The sequence below is a fragment of the Mytilus californianus genome, unplaced genomic scaffold (genome assembly GCF_021869535.1).
Source record: "Mytilus californianus isolate M0D057914Y unplaced genomic scaffold, xbMytCali1.0.p SCAF_10, whole genome shotgun sequence".
NCBI lineage: Eukaryota > Metazoa > Mollusca > Bivalvia > Mytilida > Mytilidae > Mytilus > Mytilus californianus.
In genome coordinates this window covers 68,088,277-68,113,873 of record NW_026262582.1, presented here as the reverse complement: position 1 = coordinate 68,113,873, position 25,597 = coordinate 68,088,277, and the positions used below count along the sequence as shown (strand labels likewise).

At 31.9% G+C, this 25,597-nt stretch overlaps 1 protein-coding gene across 5 annotated transcripts in view; it reads right to left on the bottom strand.

The window, feature by feature from the left end:
* The window catches only part of LOC127718404 (anion exchange protein 2-like), a 136,810-nt gene that overhangs the window by 62,430 nt on the left and 48,783 nt on the right, over positions 1-25,597 (bottom strand). For 4 of the 5 annotated variants that reach the window (XM_052224410.1, XM_052224409.1, XM_052224408.1 and 1 more), the window contains one exon: positions 24,693-24,812. The gene's annotated coding sequence lies outside the window, so the exon portion shown is untranslated. Of the gene's footprint in view, positions 1-1,916; positions 2,050-24,692; positions 24,813-25,597 lie in introns of those variants that run through there. The other variant, XM_052224412.1, reaches the window with a different exon arrangement.

The following is a 25,597-nucleotide window of genomic DNA, read 5'->3' as shown; positions in this document are numbered from 1 at the left end:
CGTTGATTTAACTTCCTGATGTGAATCAAAATTTAATGTGAATCGATTACATATTCAACCAAGCAGATTCATTTCTACACCTTGAAATTAAGTTTACAGATCACTATCAAAATGAGGTCCTTAATTAATTAAACTATAAATTGGAAAGATTTTTTAATTAAAATTATTGGCTTCTAAAATATGTTGTTTATTTTGCCATAGTGTGTGTTTCTTCTTTTGCAATAAAGATTCATTTATTTATAAACTATGAATTTTTCTATGTCATTATCTTATTTCGATGAAGGGAAAAAATCTGAAATTAAAAAAAATGAATCAAAATGGAAAAAATAAAAATTTTAATATTTGTGAATTGACTAGACTAATGAGTAAGTCTGTATCAAATAAAGGAGCCATTAGTTGGTACATGAAATTGTAAAGTTAGTACTTTAATATATATTTATGCCAGCATTTCAACACTATTTTGTAAATTTAATTGATAAATCATTGAACCAGTTGATATTATCACTAAACAATGGTTAAAATAAATGGGGAATATGTCCATGGGATACCATGGATACAGATGATGCCACGGGTGGGTCTTTTCACCACCGAACACCACCGCACACCGCCGAACACCCAAAAAAAACATCAACGACTGAGAAAATCAGTGATTTTATACAATAAAACGGTAAAATCAATTAAACGTCTAATTTAACAATTTTTTAGATGTTTATATGCATCATTTTTCTGTTAAAGTCGATTATCAATTTAATCCATATAAAGAAAAACGTCTCCGGATTTATCACTATTTTTTCCGGATTACATTGTGTGTGTATAAGAATCATTTGAAATCAATTACTGATGAAGGATACTAGTTACCCGAAATATTTAACATTTGTTCATGTCTTTTTTCTTGTAATTGGTACAACTATTTTATTAAAGAAGAAAAAAAAAATACTTGAGGTGTCCAGTGGTGGTTTGCAGAGTTGTAGTGTTATAGACTCTCCTTTTCTGTTCGATGTAGATATTTGTTCTCTTAACCTTATTATTTGTTGAATTAATAAATTAAATATCATATTTAGGTCACATTTATAACAATAAAAGTTCAAAAATATAAAAATTTTTGGGGTGTTCGGTGGTGTTCGGTGGTGAAAAGACCTACCGTGATGCCCCCACATGCATATAATGTTATAAAGGGACATAACTCAAGAAGATAAAAGTGACACTACCATAATTTGTACTTGATTTGAGTTTTGTGGTAATAAGCATTGTGTATAAAATAAAGTTAGAGAACGGCAACCAATTTTGGGACGGACGTACAGATGGGGTAAAACTTAATGTCCCTTGCGGTATGGCGGGGGGCATAAAAAGGTCAATTGTGATTTTACTATTATTGTTATTTTCGTAAACAATAAGTCTAAATTGATGCATTTGACCTAATATGGCCATTTCATGTGAAGTTTTTGGGCAATAAAGATATGAGTCAAGTCTAAAATGATATTGTATTTTTTGACACAAAATTCAAAAATATAAAAACAGATGTCCAAGAGACCAATCTTCTTTCTATAAACATTTTTTTTTTTTATAGATTTATCATACTTTATAAATTTCGAATTCAAGGGTCCAATAAAAATGACTTAAATATCATACCTTTTCTTTTTTCAATTTCCCCTTTGAAACTTTTTTGATACCTATGAATAAATTTTTATCTAACACTCTCTAATTTAAGATTCCTGTTAGAAAACACTTTCTTTCCAAACATTTTCAAACATGTGTTGAAATTAAAACTTTTCTATTATTGTTGATAAAACACTTAAAAAATATCAATTTCAAAATTGACACCTTTTTCTCATAATTGACAGCAAATCAATCAAATTATCTATTTCCTAAAATGAAATTTACAACTTTTCAGGTAGATGATGTCACCAAATACTCACCAGGTCATTCGAATGACACCTAATTATCACACTCCACTACATTTACTTCCGCACACAATTACATCTAACAAACACCATAAACACTAACAAACATCTTGTTGACAAAAATAATATGATAACCCTGAATATTCTATTTTAGAATTCTCACCACATACTTGTATTAACCTAATTGATTACTGGGATAAAAACAAACAAAGCCAACAGGGGTCATTGGGGTGAAGCATTAATTGTTTATATAATTATATATTTCACAATACAGACAGAATAATTAAAGAAATAACTATTATTAAAAATTGATTTTATCATTATAAGGTTCTTTTAGTGGAGCTTTGTAATTGAAGTATATGAATGACAAGTTATCTAATCACTTTTTTAAATGGTCTAAAATAATTGTAAAATCATTGTGCACCACATCCCCCCTCCCCCTTCCTAAAAAGCCAACCACTGATGTGATTTTAAAAGTAGAGAATAACACAAACTTGTATATGATAAAAATCTGTCCACATACGAGGGTCTAGAAGGATGGGGTTTACCGAATAGAAATATCAACAAACACTGAAGAAGAGTCTGCTAAAAAATAAAGACTTAAGAAAAGTGGGCCAAATCTGAAGAAGAATCGGATAAAAAAAAAAAAAAAAAAATTAGACCAAAAAATAAATAGAGAAAATTGGGGTGCTAAAATATAAAGAATGAAGATCAACAAGAGGCGAAATAAATAAATAAAGGAAAAATGGCCAAAAAATTAAAGAATACAGAAATGTAGATCCCTTCTCACCATCCAGGCCCCGTATTCACTAAAGATACGATACAACATGTCGTATTGTAATTATTTATCGTAAATATACGACATGCATAAGATATGTCGTAATTTGTATTCTCTAACGTTGTCGTAGTACTGTTGTAAATTTCTCGCAGTTGCTAATGTCGTAAATCTACAGAACAATCATTTTACGTAACAGAGGAGGATTTTGTGCAGCAAGTGCCAGATTTGACATCCATGTCAATGTTAATTCAAATGTTTCCAATATATAATGTCATATTAAATGCACTCAGATTCGGAATCATATGTGACCTACAGTGACGTCCCAAGGCTTATGGAGATATATAATTTCAGAATTCTGTTTTTTTTTACATCAGATTATAAAAATTTATATGTATGGGATATACGAGTTCAATTCTATACTGAATATACAATATGAATGCTTTTATAATAATTGTAGTTCAAACATTATCGCTAAAACATGAAAATTTGTTTTATCCCGTAAGATAAGTTTGTGGCATTCTGTATATATAAAAAGAAAAGAAAAAGAAAGCATTTAAAAGATGCAACGTATAATAAAATGCTCCGTTGGGCGCAGCTTGATACGACCGCAGAGGTCGAACCCTGAACAGTTGGGGCAAGTATGGACACAACATTCAAGCTTGATACAGCACTGAATTTGGATTCTGATTAAATATTTGACACAGCACAGGTTTCTGACACAGAATGAATGTGGTCTAAGAACTTAAAAAAATTTAATTTACCTATTCAAACCATATCATTATTATTTGCTTTTATACATAAATCAGAAATAACCAATTTAAAATGGAAAATTTTAAAGAAAAAAAATCCCCCCCAAATTTTTTGAACCCCCTTATGATTCATCACCCCAAACTCAATCCCAGCCTTCCCTTTGTGATATGGAACCTTGTAGTACAATTTCAGAAAGATCAAAACACTTACACACAAGTTATTGTCATGAAACTAGAAAAATGCTTGTTTTTTGCCCCTATTTTGGCCCCTAATTCCTAATATTTTGAGGCAATTACCCCCCAAAATCAATCCCAGCATTCCCTGTGTGATATGGAACCTTGTGGTACAATGTCAGAGAGATCCATACACTAACACACAAGTTATGTCTGGAAGTTACAAAAATGCTTATTTTTTGCCGCTTTTTGGCCACTAAATCCTTAACTGTTGGTACCATTAACCCCAAAATCAATCCCAACCTTCCTTTTGTGGTATTGAACCTTATGGTAAAATTTCATTGAGATCCATTCACTTAAACTAAAGTTAGAGTGCGAAAACTAATGTGTCTTCGGACGACCTTGACGACGACGACGCGGGACGACGACGACGACGACGCCAACGTCATACCAATATACGACCACAGTAATTTTTTTGCGGTCGTATAAAAAGCGGATAAGAAACAAGGTATTAGTCGAGCGCCGAAACGGTGCACACGCGCTAATATGGTTACTTCAACACTTCAAATCAAGGACCAACACCTGAGACACGAAAATAAAGCAGTAAAAGTTGCAACGTTTTAAAATCAAATAATGAATAAATAAATAACTAATAAGAAACAGGGTACCAGTACAGCGCGGAAACGGGTACACATATGCTACCAATACAATACAAGAACCAACATCCGAGACATGAAAATAAAGCAATTCAAAGGTGCAACATTTAAAATTCGAATAAGGAACAAACTAGTATCGAATAGAAAGTAACAGGGGATCAGTCGACCGCAAAAACGGATACATACTCGTTAAAAGGGCAATTTCACCTCGACAAACCAAGAACTATTCTGTACCAGAGATAAGAAAATAAAGCATATATATAAAGGAGAAACTAGTGTAAAACCATTCAAACGTGAACCAAAAAATCTATATATAAAAACGAGAAACAAGGAACACTTACGAACACCATAAAAAAACGACAACCACTGAACATCAGATTCCTGACTTAGGGGCCGACCATTTGATATTCGATGGGTGGGGGGTGGCAGGAGGATTTTGTAAAATAAATAACTCAGCCTTGATACATTGTAAATAAATGGTTTTTTCTTGGGTAGTTTGAAAAATAAATAACCTGACTTACGATGTATTGAAAATAAACTCGGCAGGTCTTTTAAGCCATTTTATAATAAAGGCTATTCTTAAGTATGAGATGGCACCAGATTCTTCCAAAATTTGTCTGTTTAAAGATTCCAAAGTCAAAAGTCTCATCTATACTTGCCAGTTAACAATCATAATAAGTTTCATTAAGTTTGGAGCTTTTTAAAAAATTTTGACATTTTTGCTGGTTTCCATGGTAACAGAGACCATTCCAAAAAGTTAAATTACAGTCCTTGGATGGTGTAAACTTCCCGCTAACACCCTGTACCATTACACCATACACGTTACACCTTTGCACCATATATACACCTTACACATTACACCATAATGCAATATAATTTTATTTTATTTATTTAATAAAATGCTTCGCTGGGCGCAGCTTGATACGACCGCAGAGGTCGAACCCTGAACAGTTGGGGCAAGTATGGACACAACATTCAAGCTTGATACAGCTCTGAATTTGGATTGTGATTAAATATTTGACACAGCATAGGTTTCTGACACAGAAAGAATGTGGTCTAAGAACTTCAATTTTTTTAATTTACCTATTATGGTCCAATGTCCAAAATCAAAATACATGGTTAGATTCAGCATATCAAAGAACCCCATATATTCAATTTTTGTTGAAATCAAACAAAGTTTAATTTTGGACCCCAACTTGGACAAACTTGAAAACTGGTCCCATAATCAAAAATCTAAACACATGTTTAGATTCAGCATATCAAAATACCCCAAGAATTCAATTTTTGTTAAAATCAAACTAAGTTTAATTTTGGACCCTTTGGACCTTAATGTAGACCAATTTAAAAAACGGGACCCAAAATTAAAAATCTAAAAACACGGTTAGATTTGGCATATCAAAGAACCCCAATAATTCAATTTTTGATGAAATCAAACAAAGTTTAATTTTGGACCCTTTTGACCTCAATATGAACCAATTTGATAGCAGGCCCACAAAATAAAAAATCTAAATACATGGTAAGATTCAGCATATCAAAGAACCCCAAGAATTCAATTTTTGTTGAAATCAAACAAAGTTTAATTTTGGACCCCAATTTGGACCAACTTGAAAACTGGACCAAAAATCTAAAATCTAAATACATGTTTAGATTCAGCATATCAAAGAACCCCATATATTCAATTTTTGTTGAAATCAAACAAAGTTTAATTTTGGACCCCAACTTGGACAAACTTGAAAACTGGTCCCATAATCAAAAATCTAAACACATGTTTAGATTCAGCATATCAAAGAACCCCAAAAATTCAATTTTTGTTAAAATCAAACTAAGTTTAATTTTGGACCCTTTGGACCTTAATGTAGACCAATTAAAAAACGGGACCCAAAATTAAAAATCTAAATACACGGTTAGATTTGGCATATCAAAGAACCCCAATAATTCAATTTTTGATGAAATCAAACAAAGTTTAATTTTGGACCCTTTTGACCTCAATATGAACCAATTTGATAGCGGGCCCACAAATAAAAAATCTAAATACATGGTAAGATTCAGCATATCAAAGAACCCCATATATTCAATTTTTGTTGAAATCAAACAAAGTTTAATTTTGGACCCCAATTTGGACCAACTTGAAAACTGGGCCAAAAATCTAAAATCTAAATACATGTTTAGATTCAGCATATCAAAGAACCCCATATATTCAATTTTTGTTGAAATCAAACAAAGTTTAATTTTGGACCCCAACTTGGACCAACTTGAAAACTGGGCCCATAATCAAAAATCTAAACACATGTTTAGATTCAGCATATCAAAGAACCCCAAGAATTCAATTTTTGTTAAAATCAAACTAAGTTTAATTTTGGACCCTTTGGACCTTAATGTAGACCAATTTAAAAACGGGACCCAAAATTAAAAATCTAAATACACGGTTAGATTTGGCATATCAAAGAACCCCAATAATTCAATTTTTGATGAAATCAAACAAAGTTTAATTTTGGACCCTTTTGACCTCAATATGAACCAATTTGATAGCGGGTCCACAAATAAAAAATCTAAATACATGGTTAGATTCAGCATATCAAAGAACCCCAAGAATTCAATTTTTGATGAAATCAAACAAAGTTTAATTTTGGACCCTTTTGACCTCAATGTGGACAAAGTTGATAACGGGGCCCAAAAATCAAAAATCTAAATACATGGTTAGATTCAGCATATCAAAGAACCCCATATATTCAATTTTTGTTGAAATCAAACAAAGTTTAATTTTGGACCCCGATTTGGACCAACTTGAAAACTGGGCCCATAATCAAAAATCTAAATACATGTTTAGATTCAGCTTATCAAAGTACCCTAAAAATTCAATTTTTGTTAAAATCAAACTAAGTTTAATTTTGGACCCTTTTGACCTTAATGTAGACCAATTTGAAAACAGAACCAAAAATTAAGAATCTAAATACACGGTTAGATTCGGCATATCAAAGAACCCCAATAATTCAATTTTTGATGAAATCAAACAAAGTTAAATTTTGGACCCTTTGGACCTCAATGTGGACCAATTTAAAAACGGGGCCCAAAATCCAAAAACTTAATACACGGTTAGATTCAGCATATTAAAGAACCCCAAGAATTCAAGAATAAAACCCCATTGAAATTGATCAAGAAATAAGCAATCTATACGAAGTATCTTCTTTTGCACAATACTGTGCAATTGAATATTTCTTGCTATTGTGCAATACTGTACAATTGACAATTTCTTGCTATTGCGCAATATTGTGCTATTGGATATTTCTTGCTATTGCGCAATACTGTGCAATTGAAGATTTCTTGCTATTGCGCAATACTGTGCAATTGAAGATTTCTTGCAATTGTGCAATACTGTGCAATTGAAAATTTCTTGCTATTGCACAATACTTATTATATAATAATTTACACATCCTGTTTGGTGTGTATCTCCTACCATATCATTATTATTTGCTTTTAAATATTAATCAGAAATAACCAACTTCAAATGGAAAATTTTAAAAGAAAAAAAAAAGGAAAAAAAGAAAAAAAAAGAAAAAAAAAAATCCCCCCCCCCCCCCCCAAATTTTTTGAACCCCCTTATGATTCATCACCCCCAAACTCAATCCCAGCCTTCCCTTTGTGGTATGGTACCTTGCAGTACAATTTCAGAGAGATCCATACACTTGAACACAAGTTATTGTCTTGAAACTAGAAAAATGCTTATTTTTGGCCCCTTTTTGGCCCCCAATTCCTAAACGTTTCGGGCAATTACCCCCAAACTCAATTCCAGCTTTCCCTTTGTGATATGGAACCTTGTAGTACAATTTCAGAAATATCCAAACACTTACACACAAGTTATTGTCATGAAACTAGAAAAATGCTTGTTTTTTGCCCCTTTTTTGGCCCCTAATTCCTAAAATTTTGAGGCAATTACCCCCAAAATCAATTACAGCCTTCCCTTTGTGATATGGAACCTTGTGGTACAATGTCAGAGAGATCCATACACTTACACACAAGTTATTGTCTGGAAGTTACAAAAATGCTTATTTTTGGCCCCTTTTTGGCCCCTAATTCCTTAACTGTTGGTACCATAACCCCCAAAATCAATCCCCACCTTCCTTTTGTGGTATTGAACCTTATGGTAAAATTTCATGGAGATCCATTCACTTAAACTAAAGTTAGAGTGCGAAAACCAATGTGTCTTCGGACGACGCCGGACGACGCCAGACGACGACGCCAACGTCATACCAATATACGACCAAAAAATTTTCAATTTTTGCGGTCGTATAAAAAAAAGAATTTGATCACAATATTGTAAATTAATGTCTTTTTACATATTTATTTCCGGAAAAACTTCCCAAATCTTTTAATAATACAATGTATAAATATTAATGTACTTGAAATGTCTGAAAATGGGTTTCATTTAACTTGAGGTATATTGTCTCAGGAACATTTACCTGTTACTACATAAGGTAAACACCTCATGTAGGAATTTTCATAAAACAAAAGCCTTGTCAAATTATTTTCACGGCGAGTGTCTTGCAAGAAGCAAGTTCTGTTCACCCTTTGAGTTGGCCCCCATTTTTCGGGATCCATGTTTTTCGTTTATCAAACAATATAATTTTCGATAGTTTGTTGTCTATATCAAAAAAAGAAGATGTGGTATGATTGCAAATGAGACAACACTCCACCAAAGAAGAAATAACCGATAGAAGTTAGCAACTATAGGTCACCGAGCGGTCTTCAACAATGAGCAAAACATATACCGCATATGTAATCAAGTTATGAAAGTCCCCGAAATGACAAATGAAAAACAATTCAACAAGAAAACGAACGACCTGGTTTATGTTTTAACAATAAATTAGACAGATATATAGTTTATTCTCAGAAAGCCATGCAAGTACAAAGGTTATAGAGGTGTCGAAACATGCATACAAAATATTAGATGTGATAACATAAAAAAATTAAATGATAAGAAATAGATGAAAATGTATAAAATAGAAAATATTTACACACAATTAAAAGTAAATAAAACGAAAAACAAATATAATATTTGGGTTTTGATACATGGATTATCATTAATAAGAAATTAAATGTTTACAAAACTTTGTACATTTAGAAATACTATATGGATTTTCTACCGTAGGGATAGATTACTGTATTTGGCTAAACCTTTCGGAATATTGGGTATTCAATGCTATTCATACACCGTACTCTTATTTGATTTTTTTACTTTTTTGATTCCGTTCTGATTTTATCCCGTTACTAGAACTCTATTCCTTTATTTGTGTTGCACTGAAAATTATTTTGATAGCAGGTGATTATTTTTCTTTTATTTCACTTATTTGTTGTATTTTCTAGTTTTACAACTGTATGAGCTAATTTTTACGACAAAAGAAAGTTATTGGATAATAATTATTATTCCCCTGTTTTAAAAATCACACGGGAATCTGGTCGTTCGTTGTTAGTTCGTCTGTTTATTTATTCGTTAATTTGTCCAGCTTTTGTACCCGCTTGATAATATTCTGATAGACTCCCGATGATAAGTTTTGTGTTAACTTTGGAACTGCATGAATACCTATACACTGTACCAGAGACATATAATAAAGATATGTCTCTGGCTGTACATAGTGTTCTGTGACTCTCAGAATCTTTAACATATAATGTATATATGGCACCCCCTATATTGTTTTAGTCCGATTTATTTTTAGACGTTGTCTTACCAAAACATGGAACTTGTCATTGTTTTTTTCGGATACCTGTCTGCATCCGGAACTCATATCATTATCATAGGTTTGTTTATTTACGAGAATGATTCAAGATTGTGAATAAAAATATTGTTTCAGGGTATAATTATTTCTCATTTTGAAATATTCAGCTCCCTATTAAATCTACTTGAATGTTTAAGAATGTTTCATACCAGTATTTGCTTATGTCAAGTTGTTCTCTGTTTGAGGTGTACTTCGACCATAGAGACATACTCATAATTACATTTTATGCCTCGAAAATCTGCATCTATAAATAGGAAATCATCGGCCTTTCATAGGGGTAAGATCTACTAGTATTCAAAAATACCCTGTTCTTTTAATGAATCGTTCGTTTCCTCTTATATTAGCGCTGCCTCCATTTTTACGATCACGATTGCGAGTTACAACAGGCTTCGAGCAGTCGTAAGTTTATTACAATATTTACAACACATCGCATCGTAAATTTCTTTCGTGAATACAAATTACAACTTACGATATCGTAAACCTTACCTTACGACAGTCGTAACGTTACGATAGTTTTGTGAATACGGGGCCAGACCCTCATTTTTTTTTCATCTGGAGTTTCCACCTAACCACTAAAATTTGACTTTCTATATCTTTTATCTAGAAGTGTTGATTTTTAAAACTTTACTGATTTTTTCCATAAATAATAGGTTCAATTCGTAATTATGCAAAAGAAAGGTATAATCTTGTTTATTTAAATATGCCATCAACCCCAGTGGGTATACATGTGCATTTACAAATATAAATTACTATAAATTCAGAAATTTTGGCATTCATTTATAATTGCAATTCTTACAAAATGGACAAAAATGAGGACTTATAATTGCCATTTTAGTAAATACTGCATACAAAAAAAAATTTTAATTTAAATTAGAGCTCTCCTTTTTGTTATATGCAGCATTTACTGAAATGGCAATAATTAACACAGCATCCAGTGTCCATTTATTTCTAAAAATCCATACAACAAATGTATGCAAAAATTTCTTGCCCTTTTTTTTTTTTTTCGAAAATCCATACAACAACGGATACAAAAATTTCTTGCCCATTTTTTTCGAAAATACATGGAATAAATGTATGCAAAAATTTCTCAATTTACAGTTACTAATTAAATTATTTTAATTATTTACTTACCTGCTATTACTGGCTTCATGATAATAAGATATCCAATTTATGCTTGTGTAATTCACTATATTATTCTTATTCTACTCAAACATTTCCCAAAAACACAAAAATTCTTCTTGTGTACATAAGAAGTATCAAGTCAAATTGACAAATTCACTTATTTAATTGAGCAGTCTTTTTTAATTGTATTTTAATCACAAATTCCAAATATCACATTCCACTAATCAATTGAGCAGTCTATTTTAGTTTTTATTATAATCACAAATTCCAATCAACTGTTTATATATGTCAAATGAGTGACAAATAAACAAATCAGACAACTTAACAGTCAATTTAATCAGATTTAAGGATTATTTGAAATTATTAAATAAACAGCTTTATATATTAGATAATATTAATTGGCAATCAAGTGATGACTTGTTGGTTTTTCAAAATTTATGTAACTTTTTTCTCCCTCTATCATAACATACCAAATAATCAGACTAGACATCGATATATGTCTAAGGAAGAAAAGTTTTAATTGGGCCAAAGAGATATATATAAGAATAAGATGTTACGGTATGATTGCCAATGAGACAACTCTCCAACAGAGACCAAATGACATAGAAATTAACAACTATAGGTCAATGTATGGCCTTCAATAATGAGCAAAACCCAATATGCATAGTCAGCTATAAAAGGCCCCTAAGTGACAAATGTAAAACAATTCATTCAATAAAACTAGCTACCTGATTTATGTACAAAACAATATATATGTTTTAAAATTGCCTTCTAATAATAATAAAATTAATAATTTTTCATGTTTAAGGTAGTAATGTGTATTTTCAAAATCTGTTTTTATACTATTTATTGCATTTTGTACATTTAAAAGAGGTGAGACTTTAAAGTCACATAATACTTCAAATTCTAAAAATTCAATCTAGCTAGTATTATTCAATAAATTCAATCTAGCTAGTATTATTCAATATATTCAATTTAGTTAGTATTATTCAATATATTCAATATAGCTAGTATTATTCAATATATTCAATCTAGTATCATTCAATATATTCAATCTATATTTCTCCTAATATCATATAAAGTGAAGCCTGAAATAGAAACCTATAACAGTGGCTCATTCCTACAACTCATTACATGGTTAGTGCCCTCACTCATGACTGGCAAACATTATATAAAAACTAAGTAGAAATAAAATTAGTTAATAGGCAATTTGATATCTAGAACCCACTTCACCACCCTTATATAATATTACACTGTTACAGTGGCTCATTCCTACAACTCATCACATGGTTATTAGTGCACCCACTCATGACTGGCAAACATTATATAAAAACTAAGTAGAAATAAAATTAGTTAATAGGCAATTTGATATCTAGAACCCACTTCACCACCCTTATATAATATTAAACTGCCCCCACTAGCAAAACCTATATTGTGATCTAAAAACTAAGTAGAAATAAAATTACAGTTAAAAGGCAATTTGATAACTTGAACCCTCATCACCACCCTCACTTAATATTACACAAACAATTTTATTTATATTATATATAGTGAGGCCTGAAATAGAAATCTATTCCAGCAGCTCATCCCCTCTACCACTCGTTTAAGAAAGTACCCTAACTGGCAAACCTAAAATGTGATCCAAAAACTAAGTAGGAATAAAATTACCATTAAAAGGCAATTTGATGACTAGAACCCTTTTCGACACCCTCACGTAACATTACACTGCCCCCCACTGGCAAACCTTAATTGTGATCTAAAAACCAAGCAGAAATAAAATTACAGTTAAAAGGCAATTTGATATCTACAACCCTCTTCAACACCCTCACTTAATATTACACAAACAATTTTATACGTTCATATTATATATAGTGAAGCTTGAAATAGAAACCTATTCCAGCAGCTCATCCCTACCACTCATTAGAAAGTGCCCTAACTGGCAAACCTAAAATGCGATCCAAAAAGTAAGCAGAAATAAAATAATTTTAAAGGCAATTTGATGACTAGAACCCTTTTCGACACCCTCACTTAACATTACACTTCCCCCCCACTGGCAAACCTTAATTGTGATCTAAAAACTAAGCAGAAATAAAATCACAGTTAAAAAGTAATTTGATATCTATAACCCTCTTCAACACCCTCACTTTATAGTACACAAACAATATTATACTTATATATATATATATAGTGAAGCTTGAAATAGAAACCTATTCCAGCAGCTCATCCCTACTACTCATTAGAAAGTGCCCTAACTGGCAAACCTAAAATGAGATCCAAAAAGTAAGCAGAAATAAAATTATTTTTTAAAGGCAATTTGATATCTAGAACCCTCTTCTACACCCTCACTTTATAGTACACAAACAATACCATACTTTCATATTATTTAATCATGGAGAAAATCAATTTGTAGATTTGTGTTGCTGATTAAGATCACTGTACTTTAACCACAACAAAACACTTTTAAACTCATCCTGATTTATGAGCAGAATATATCCGTAAACATAAAAAAGAGATCTCCCTACTACAATAAATGAAAAATGACAATCGATCGGCTCCTATTATTTATTTCAGATGAATAAAAGTTGGATTACTTTAAGTTACAGTTTTTATCATTGAAATGACAGATAAGATATACTTAGATTTACTTATTTATTTATTTATGACTGACAGATCATTTTGTAGGTCAAAAGTTTGGACTAGAAGTTAAATGTCAACACAAAAATCCATTTCAACTATAATTTCTTAAGATTTCCAAACTGCTATTGCCTGATGCCTAATCAATTGATATAACTTATCAACATATTTTAAATGAGTAACTTTACGGATGTGGAGGAGGATTTGATTACCCTTACCTCATTTTCATTTTTTCCCATGGCATTATTAGTTTGTTTTTGACCTATGAGTTTGAATATCTCTTTGGTAACTTACGCCTCTCTTTTTAATTGTCCCTATTTTGGTGTTCAGACATTATTATACAAAGACCATTTCTGAAGAGTGCAATGCTTTCTTTATGTTGCTGAAACCTTCCATTTCTATCTTCTAGGGGGAAAAGGGGAGTTGTAAATTGTACAGTAAAATAACTTTACTTTACAATAAGCTTTATAAGCACTTTTTTGTAATTGAAATTTACATGTTCAAAAATAAACAATCTATCATTCAAACTCAATAAAGATCATTTTTGCAAGGACAACAAGCATACCCCTTCCCCTGTCTCCTTAAGCCTTTATTTCTGTGAAGGTTCAAAATTCAAACATCTTGATTGTAAAACTTTTCATTAACATACACACATAAAATTGTTAACTTGATCTAATTCTGAATTTATAATTAGCTTTGTATCAAATTGATGGGTCACCTTGACCTTTTACACAATAGCACATTTTACATAATCTCCAATTTTGTGACCTTGACCTTAAATCATTGAAATTCCATGTCTGACAATCTGAGTTAAGAGTTGACGCTTGTTAAAGGTTAAATGAAAAGAGAATTGAATTTAAGAAAATTCTCTTTAAATTTCTTCAACTTAAACCTTATCATCGATAATTCCTAAAGTGGCATTTAGGAGTAAAATGTCTTTATTTGCATCTAGATAAATTTCCATTTTAGGGAGCACAATGCAATAAATCACCAATAATTACAACAGTTACACCATAAACCATTGATGTGTTAACCTAATTGCTTGCATTGTTCAATTCTTTTTTAATTTTATCAGAAAAGTTATTTTAAGGATGTTTGCTCCTCTGTTTTGAAATAACAAGCTTTTTAAAAGAATGTTATAAATTGATAGTACAATGTATATAAATAATAGATTTTTACTTTGAAAATCTGGTTAATAAAATTAAGAAAAGAAAAGTAGGTGTTTGTGGGCAAAAATTTTCATGACGCTACATGGATAAAAAAAAATTATCAATTGAGGAAAAAATTATCAAATAAATTGTTGACACAGAGATATCTATCTTGTCACATTAACCAGTATTATGTCTGTTTGGGTTGCTCAGTCAGTTTTGTCAATATAAAAGAACTATAAACAACTGTCATACAAGTAGGAGGTTAAGCTAGCTATAAAACCAGGTTTAACCCTTAATTTTCTTTGAAAATGCCTGTATCAAGTCAGGAATATAACAGTTCTTCCATTGGTTGATACAGTCGAGCATTTGATTTTGCCAATTTTTACAAATTTTTGGCTCATTATTCTATATTCTGTAGTTATTAATAGATATATGTTTCAAAGGCATCCGTAATTTGAGTTTACCTCAAACAAAATCTGCACCAGTCAAATTGCATTGTATCATGATAGATCAAATTTATTTTTTCAGTGTATGTTCAACGGTGTTGATATGTCTTTGAATTGAGTTAAGCCATTTCAATTGATATTTTATAGTATGTCTTTCTATGTTGTGATGTTACACTATTGTTTCAGATAAGGGTGAAGGTTTGGTACCATTAAAACGTTTAAACCCGCTGCAATTGTTTGCACCTGTCCTAAGTCAGGAATCTGATGTTCAGTAGTTGTCGTTTGTTGATGTGGTTCATAAGTGTTTCTCGTTTCTCGTTTTTTATATAGATTAGACCGTTGGTTTTCCCATTTGAATAGTTTTACACTAGTAATTTTTGGGGCCTCTTATAGCTTGCTGTTCAGTGTGAGCCAAGGCTTTGTGTTGAAGACCGTACTTTGACCTATAATGGTTTACTTTTATAAATTTTGACTTGGATGGAGGGTTGTCTCATTGGCACTCATACCACATCTTATATCTATTTACATCAAAATGTGAAGTCATTAATTAGTTAATTTGCAAGCAAGAGCTCTATTAAGATTTGTAAATATTTATACTATTAATAATTTACTTACTTACATTACTTTAAAATACTTTCAAATTTGTAATTAATACACAATACATTTTTAATTAATTACATGTAATCACAATACATTTTCAATTAATTACATGTAATTACAATACATTTTTAATTAATTACATGTATTAACAATACATTTTTAATTAATTACATGTATTAACAATACATTTTTATTTAATTACATGTAATTACAATACATTTTTAATTAATTACATGTAATTACAACACATTTTTAATTAATTACATGTAATCACCATTTCATTTTGAACTACCCCAGGTCTGTAATAAGTATATAATTGCCTTCCAACAGCTTTACACATTCTTGAAACATTTGAAATGTTATTAGAAAAAATAAGTGAGAAATCTGCCAAAAACTTGTCAACACTGAGATAGATTTTTTAGATATTAACACATGTATACATCCTGTCTTAACCAGTTTGTACTGGATTCTCTGTGGTTCAGTCTCACCCTAAAATAACTCTTCTGCAACAATATTGATTCATGAATGGAATGCCTCTAGTGGAATGCACAATTTTCTCCAATAGAATAGAAATAGCTAAAGTACCTGACTGTGACTATGCTACAAGTCATAAGGATTTGGTTGTTTCCATGTGTCCATAGAAGAAGTCTGGAGAAACAGAAAAGTAGGAAAAAGGGGGGTGGTAATTGTAAACAATGGTAAAAATATGGCTGATTGCAGCGAGGAAGAAATTTTATTTTGAAGATTTTAAGCTAAATAAAAAAAAATAAAATGCTCCGCTGGGTGCAGCTTGATACGACTGCAGAGGTCAAACCCAGAACAGTTGGGGCAAGTATGGACACAACATTCAAGCTTGATACAGCACTGAATTTGGATTGTGATTAAATATTTGACACAGCGTAGGTTTCTGACACAGAATGAATGTGGTCTAAGAACTTAAAAACTTTTAATTTACCTATACAAACCATATCATTATTATTTGCTTTTATATATAAATCAGAAATAACCAATTTAAAATGGAAAATTTTAAAGAAAAAAAAAAGGAAAAAAAGGAAAAAAAAATCCCTCCCCCAAATTTTTTGAACCCCCTTATGAATCATTAACCCCAAACTCAATCCCAGCCTTCCCTTTGTGGTATGGTACCTTGCAGTACAATTTCAGAGAGATCCATACACTTGAACACAAGTTATTGTCTGGAAACTAGAAAAATGCTTGTTTTTAGGCCCCTTTTTGGCCCCAAATTCCTAAACGTATAAGGCAATTACCCCCAAACTCAAACCCAGCTTTCACTTTGTGATATGGAACCTTGTAGTACAATTTCAGAAAGATCCATACACTTACACACAAGTTATTGTCATGAAACTAGAAAAATGCCTGTTTTTTGCCCCTTTTTTGGCCCCTAATTCCTACAATTTTGAGGCAATTACCCCCAAAATCAATCCCAGCTTTCCCTTTATGATAAGGAACCTTGTGGTACAATGTCAGAGAGATCCATACACTAACACACAAGTTATGTCTGGAAGTAACAAAAATGCTTATTTTTGGCCCCTTATTCCTTAACTGTTGGTACCATAACCCCCAAAATCAATCCCAACCTTCCTTTTGTGGTATTGAACCTTATGGTAAAATTTCATAGAGATCCATTCACTTAAACTAAAGTTAGAGTGCGAAAACCAATGTGTCTTCGGACGACGACGACGCCAACGTCATACCAATATACGACCGCAAAATTTTTTTTGCGGCCGTATAAAAATATCGATCAAAGGATAGATTAGCCTTTGATCAAATTTGTTTTTCTATTTAGCTTAAAATATTCAAAAACTTGAAAGCAGTTGCATTAGCTTAAAGCCCTAAATTCACTACTGGGAGTTGGCAAAAGTTGTAGAAAGTCCTGTGTTCTTATCTTACAGATTGAACATGTCATTGTTTCCCCTCCATCAAAGGAATTAAACCTATTTTACATTGGATAAGTTAGTTAAGGTTTAGATTTCAAAAATTTTAAAGAAATTTAAGATTAAATTTGAGATGTAGATTAATGGCCATGGAGTGCCCACTGTGGACAGGTGGAATTGATGACATATACACACAAGTTGTACTGTGCATCACGTACATGTGGGTGAGAATAATGTTCTTTTTATTCTTTTATTTTCATTAGTATCAATTTTAATAATTGGAGAAAAATTTGCAATTTTGAGGGTACTTAAAAAATTCATATTCCGTTAAATCATGTTGATTCAAAAAAATTTTGCATGCTTATATTATTGCGATTCTTAACCATGGGGCAAAAATGTGAGATAAACAAATGCGATTAACAAATGTGATTAAAAACAGCAGCATACTTATTAACACGCTATCAAACTTAAAATGCAATTATTTTTGTTGCAAAACTTATGATTTTAATAATCATTGTAAAAATTTCTTAATTTGTAGTTAAAGCTTGTAAATTCGTCCCAACCAATGAAATTCATGTAAAATTTGTATCCCATATAAGTATTAATGAATCTTTCATAACCATTGACAGTAAACATCTTATTCAAATACCAGTATATGATAAACATTTTCATGCAATTTGACAAGTTATCAGATAAGCATAACACAAACAAATACAAACAAAAGTCATCAAAATCGTTGAGGTGACCAAGTTAAGGTGACCCAGTTGAGGTGACCGAGTTTAGGTGACCCAGTCCACCAACTTTGCAGAACCTACCTGATAAATTCTTAACTTATTCTCGTCCTAATTTTTTGGCAACTATAGCAGATTATTTCATATTTGTGAGATACCAATTTTTGTGGATTTCGTGTGAAAAAGTAAACCATGAATTAAGATGTCCAGCAAAGTACAAACTTTCTGTATAAATTGTATGCAGACTTTGGCTAAACCATGAAATGAAATATCCATGAAAATACAATTTTTCCACAGTCCATGAAAAAAACAAATGAATCCACAGTATCACTGAACATATAATAATTTTATATCACGTCAGGTAAAAGTAAAATAGATAGCCACCCAACTATACCAATCTGCACAATGAAACCAAAATGACATGCATTGTAGGGGTTTTAAAGAATAAATTACAGATTCACTTTCAGTGAAAAATGGACTAAGATACCTTTAAGTTACACAGAAGTTTATTGACGGAAATACTTAGTATTCAAAGGATATTAAAATTCCTATGCTTAAAAACAAGACCCTTGAATAGGTTTTTTTCTTAAAATGCAATATGATATATTAGACCTATTTTAACAGCATAAAAATAAGATGTGGTACGATTGCCAATGAGACAACTCTTAGTTTTTTTAACAAAGCAGTTACTTTTCTATTCAAACAATAAGCATACACAAGTTAAATATACAATAGAACGTACATTTTCTTGTAAAATAACTTTCAAAAAGAAATAGACAATTTAATGCATTAATAACATTTGAACCTAACATTCCTAACAGATCAATTACAGGCTAAACATGCCCTTCAGCCTTGAACCTTAAATACAAACCATTTAACCAGGCATAAAATATAAACATACAATGCGGAGAAAAATTGACTGTAAATTTTCCAACTAACTGACTTCCAAAAAGCAAAGGATGTTATATATATATTGCAACAAATCACAAGTACTCCGACACAGAATAATTTGTTATCATTCTCAATCTGATATACTATATTCGTCAAATTGAATTAAAAAAATTAAAATGAACAAACATGTTTTTCCTGATCTGATTATTATTGTAAGCTCTTTCTTGAAATTTTTTATCATATTTGTCCAATTGAATTCAAATTTTCAAAAAAAAATACCCTGCTTTTCCTGTTATTTTGGTTATCATTCTGACAAAGAGAGAAAAAAGGGGGACGGGGTCAATCTAACCACATTTCCAATTTTCAGAACCTCTGAAGTTGTGGTCTTCGATCATATCATAGTATTTTTTTGCCCTTCCAAGAATTAGATGTTGACAGTACGTGTTTTAAGGTTTCTTTTTAAAGTTATATTTAATTAGTCGGGATCGATTTTTTTCAACTGTTGCCATCTTTTTTTATCCTGCCATAATATTTGAATGAGAGAAACAGACACATTGTTACAATATTTATGGTACATAGCAATAGAGATCAATATCTAATTCCACTCTTGTTCAACCCCAATCTATCAGTAATCAGATGTCACACAAATAGAACAACAATTTATCTGTCAAATCTCAGTCACAGTCATTTTTCTTTATTAAGAGGTTTTCAAATAATTTTCCCAAAAATAGAAACCAAAAGTTGAAAAGATAAGGGCTGTTTTAATCTCTGTCATTAATTACTGGAAAACTTGTTATGTTAGGGCACTGCTTGTTTTCAATGAGTAATAGAGGGAAAACTGACTTGACTGATTTTGATTTTTGGTGTTTTAACGCCACTTTTAAGCACCGCTTTTGGGCTATTTCGTGGCGGCCAGTTTTTATTGGTGGAGGAAGCCGGAGTGCCCCGAGAAAACCACAGAGCTTCAATAGGAAAACTGACAATCCTAGTCAATTAAGATTGGAGTCGAGTGCACCTGCACGAGTGGGGTTCGAACTCACAACCTCAGTGTTGACTGGCTAGTGATTACAGTAGTAACTACTTAGACCACTCGGCCACCGAGGCCCCCAAAACATGAAGAGGTCTCTAAACACAATAACTCTTCAAAGGAGCTTTCATTAGTTGAAGGTATAGCATTGGTGTGTATGAACTGAAAAAAATTAGGACAAATAAAAAGTAGGTTACTGCTTGTTTTTTGTTTTGTTATAGATCTCAATCCAATCTGATTAAAATACAAATCTAGTGTTCGAGCCTTCCTTACAAGATTCTGAAAACATTCTGTTTTACTTTCTGGTCTGGTAATTTTTACATCAGCCAATGAAATTTCGACCTTCAAAATTTTTGAAGGTGTGTATCATTATGACAAAATCAGAGGATCCCGAAAGGTCTTGAAAACAGAAAGTAAATCAGAGTGTTTTAAGATCCTTGTAAGCAAAGCTTGGACACAGGATCTGTATTTTTTATCAGATTGATCTCAACCCTTCCATTCAATACTTTTACAAAATCCCAAGTTAAATTTGAGTTGTCAAATGTCTTACAGGAATAAATAATAAAATGCTCCGCAGGGCGCAGCTTGATACGACCGCAGAGGTCGAACCCTGAACAGTTGGGGCAAGTATGGACACAACATTCAAGCTTGATACAGCTCTGAATTTGGATTGTGATTAAATATTTGACACAGCATAGGTTTCTGACACAGAATGAATGTGGTCTAAGAACTTAAAAATTTTAAATTGGACATTCACATATTATGGTCCAATATCCAAAATCTAAATACATGGTTAGATTCAGCATATCAAAGAACCCCAAGAATTCAATTTTTGATGAAATCAAACAAAGTTTAATTTTGGACCCTTTTGACCTCAATGTGGACAAAGTTGATAACGGGGCCCAAAAATCTAAATACATGGTTAGATTCAGCATATCAAAGAACCCCATATATTCAATTTTTGTTGAAATCAAACAAAGTTTAATTTTGGACCCCGATTTGGACCAACTTGAAAACTGGGCCCATAATCAAAAATCTAAATACATGTTTAGATTCAGCATATCAAAGAACACTAAACATTCAATTTTTGTTAAAATCAAACTAAGTTTAATTTTGGACCCTTTGGACCTTAATGTACTCCAATTTGAAAACGGAACCAAAAATTAAGAATCTAAATACACGGTTAGATTCGGCATATCAAAAAACCCCAATAATTCAATTTTTGATGAAATCAAACAAAGTTAAATTTTGGACCCTTTGGACCTCAATGTGGACCAATTTAAAAACGGGGCCCAAAATCCAAAAACTTAATACACGGTTATATTCAGCATATTAAAGAACCCCAAGAATTCAAGAATAAAACCCCATTGAAATTGATCAAGAAATAAGCAATTTATAAGAAGTATCTTCTTTTGCACAATACTGTGCAATTGAATATTTCTTGCTATTGCGCAATACTGTACAATTGACAATTTCTTGCTATTGCGCAATATTGTGCTATTGGATATTTCTTGCTATTGCGCAATACTGTGCAATTGAAGATTTCTTGCTATTGCGCAATACTGTGCAATTGAAGATTTCTTGCTATTGTGCAATACTGTTCAATTGAAAATTTCTTGCTATTGCACAATACTTATTATATAAAAATTTACACATCCTGTTTGGTGTGTATCTCCTACAATATCATTATTATTTGCTTTTAAATATAAATCAGAAATAACCAACTTAAAATGGAAAATTTTAAAAGAAAAAAAAAAAGGAAAAAAAGAAAAAAAAAGAAAAAAAAAAAAATCCCCCCCCCCCCAAATTTTTTGAACCCCCTTATGATTCATCACCCCCAAACTCAATCCCAGCCTTCCCTTTGTGGTATGGTACCTTGCAGTACAATTTCAGAGAGATCCATACACTTGAACACAAGTTATTGTCTTGAAACTAGAAAAATGCTTATTTTTGGCCCCTTTTTGGCCCCCAATTCCTAAATGTTTCAGGCAATTACCCCCGAACTCAATTCCAGCTTTCCCTTTGTGATATGAAACCTTGTAGTACAATTTCAGAAATATCCAAACACTTACACACAAGTTATTGTCATGAAACTAGAAAAATACTTGTTTTTTGCCCCTTTTTTGGCCCCTTATTCCTAAAATTTTGAGGCAATTACCCCCAAAATCAATTACAGCCTTCCCTTTGTGATATGGAACCTTGTGGTACAATGTCAGAGAGATCCATACACTTACACACAAGTTATTGTCTGAAAGTTACAAAATGCTTATTTTTGGCCCCTTTTTGGCCCCTAATTCCTTAACTGTTGGTACCATAACCCCCAAAATCAATCCCAACCTTCCTTTTGTGGTATTGAACCTTATGGTAAAATTTCATGGAGATCCATTCACTTAAACTAAAGTTAGAGTGCGAAAACCAATGTGTCTTCGGACGACGCCGGACGACGCCAGACGACGACGACGACGACGACGACGACGACGACGACGACGCCAACGTCATACCAATATACGACCAAAAAATTTTTAATTTTTGCGGTCGTATAAAAACTTGATTGATTGATTGATTGTAAGTGTTTAATGCCATTTTCAGAACTATTGGCTATATGGTGGTGATCAGTTTTTATTGGTGGAGGAAGCAGGAGAGCATGGTGGGAACTGCCACCTGTGGCAGGAAAACTGACAATTCAAGTCAATTAAGATTGGAGTCAAACGCACCTGCCATGAGCAGGCTTCAAACTCACAACCTCAGTGTTGACAGGCTAGTGATACAGTAGATAAACTATTTAGTCCACTCGGTCACTTAGGCCCTGAAAAATTGTAGTGGACTTTTGTTGTTGTATGCTCAATATGAAGTTTGGTATATTTTACAATATCGTTGTCACCTGAGCAAAAATCTCTTGACTTACTTTGGTAAATTTTCACTTTAAGTCACTCAAATTGATAGAAAAAGAGAAAAAGAAATCATTTATTTCTCGCCTGAAATGCTGAATCAGCATTTTACTCCAGTTCAATCAGGACTGAAAAAATATGCCTTCTTAACAATAGACATTTAACTTTACAATTAAAAGGTCAAGGTGAGATTCATATTTCATCTGAAATCTTTCTTAAAATTTAAACTGTCTGATACATTTCTTGAATTTTAAACAGAGTATGAACATAACCTTGATGCACTAACCAGTGTTAAAATACACAAAAAGAAGTGGATTTTTTTTTTTCACCAGGCCTTATGGTCATAAAAGTTTGAGCACGATTACCGTTCTCAGACTCAGAAATCAACCAATCAAAATATTAGATTATGTGTTTCGAGCACAATTTTTTACTCTGAGTACTGAGTAAATTTTTATGATCGAGGACCCTGTACATTGTTGGAATGGGCCAAAAGTAAGCCAAAGTTCTAAAAATTCTCCTGAGCCTTTTTTGAATGCCTTTTCTGTTCTTTCATAATATAATATATGAAAATAATTTACATTGGAAAATCCAAAACGCTGTAAATTTTAAGAATTTAAGAAATATTTTGTAAAATTTGAGCTGACAGAAATAGACTGCTGGCAAAAATGACAAAATCTATGCGAGTTATAGTGAGTCAACATAAGCATTGATTCATTTGATTGGTCAAAATATTGTAAAACAAAAAAATCTAAGAGGACAAACAGTAGCAACAATTCAACACTTGGCAAAATGAAACCAGGAAAGTTGTTTATAACAGACAATTTGATTGGCTGATTGATAGAAGTGTAGCAAAAAAATAACCAATCACAGCACCTTGACTGTACGAACTACAAATCCTAATCTGAAGCCAAATAAAATAACATGTACATGGAAAAAAATCTAAAAGTAATTTAAAGGGACAAACATTTCAACAGTTTGACACTCAGCAATCTGATATCAAGAAAGATGTTTTATAACGGACAATTTGATTGGCTGACCTGTAGAGGTGTAGGAAAATAACCAACCACAGTACGTTGTCTGAAAAATCCAATTTGCAGTCCAATAAAAAAACATGTACATTGTAAAAAATCTAAATAATTTTGGAAGGATGCACTCTGCCATAGAAGCTGTGGTTTATCATTTCTTCATCGATATCATTTCCCAAATAACATTTGACTCCGGACTCTCAACACTATATCAGAATCTACATTTATTTTTAAATTAAAATATTAATAAATCTACCTTTCCAGGCTATGTGAGATCTTGTTGGTAAATCCTATTGGTAAAACAAATCTGGCTGTACAGCAACTCCGTGATGACTAGCTGAGCCGTCACGACGGTTAGTGAAAAATTCAAAGAAATCTGAAAATAACAAAGAACACTTTCATTGTCAGTAAAATCTATGTGGAATTAAACTCATCAAGGATACCAGGCCAGACACTTGTTTTGTCTACAAAAGACTCATTAGTGTCAATTTAATCAAAAAGTTTTGATCTTAAGATCAAAATTTGATAAATTACATCTGGGTATATATTTGTGCCACTTATTTTTATCAATATATATATTTTATTTAAGATAAATGTGATTTTCAAGTTAGTGTTCATTCTGTTAGAATCTTGAGAATGCATGCAGGTTTTCGTTTTCTTTTTTTATGTGTGTGATTAACTGTCGGGACATCATATAATGGTCAAGATAGACAAAGGGATCATTGATAGCATGTAAAACTGGTTTAACATTTTAGCATGTAAAACTGGTTTAACATTTTGTATAAAAAATATGAAGATATGTTATGATTGCCAATGAGACCAACTCTTCACCAGAGACCAAATGACATAGAAGTAAACAACTATACAAGTCACCATACAGCCTTCAACGATGAGCAAAACCCATACTGCATAGTAAGCTATGAGCCTGATTACTAATTCCAGCAATCTGGACTATGTGCTGTTTCTTGTTGTGTGTGCGTGCATGTCTCTTTTTTTTTTTGCGGAATCCAGTGTTGATGGTTGGTTATAGTCTGTTGTACTGTCAAATTTTTTATTTTTTTTTGGGGGGGGGGGGGGGGGGGGGGATAATTTTTGTCATACTTAGTGTATTATTCTCTAAAATCTTTCAATTCAGTAATGTTGTCTTGATACCAGTTCTGA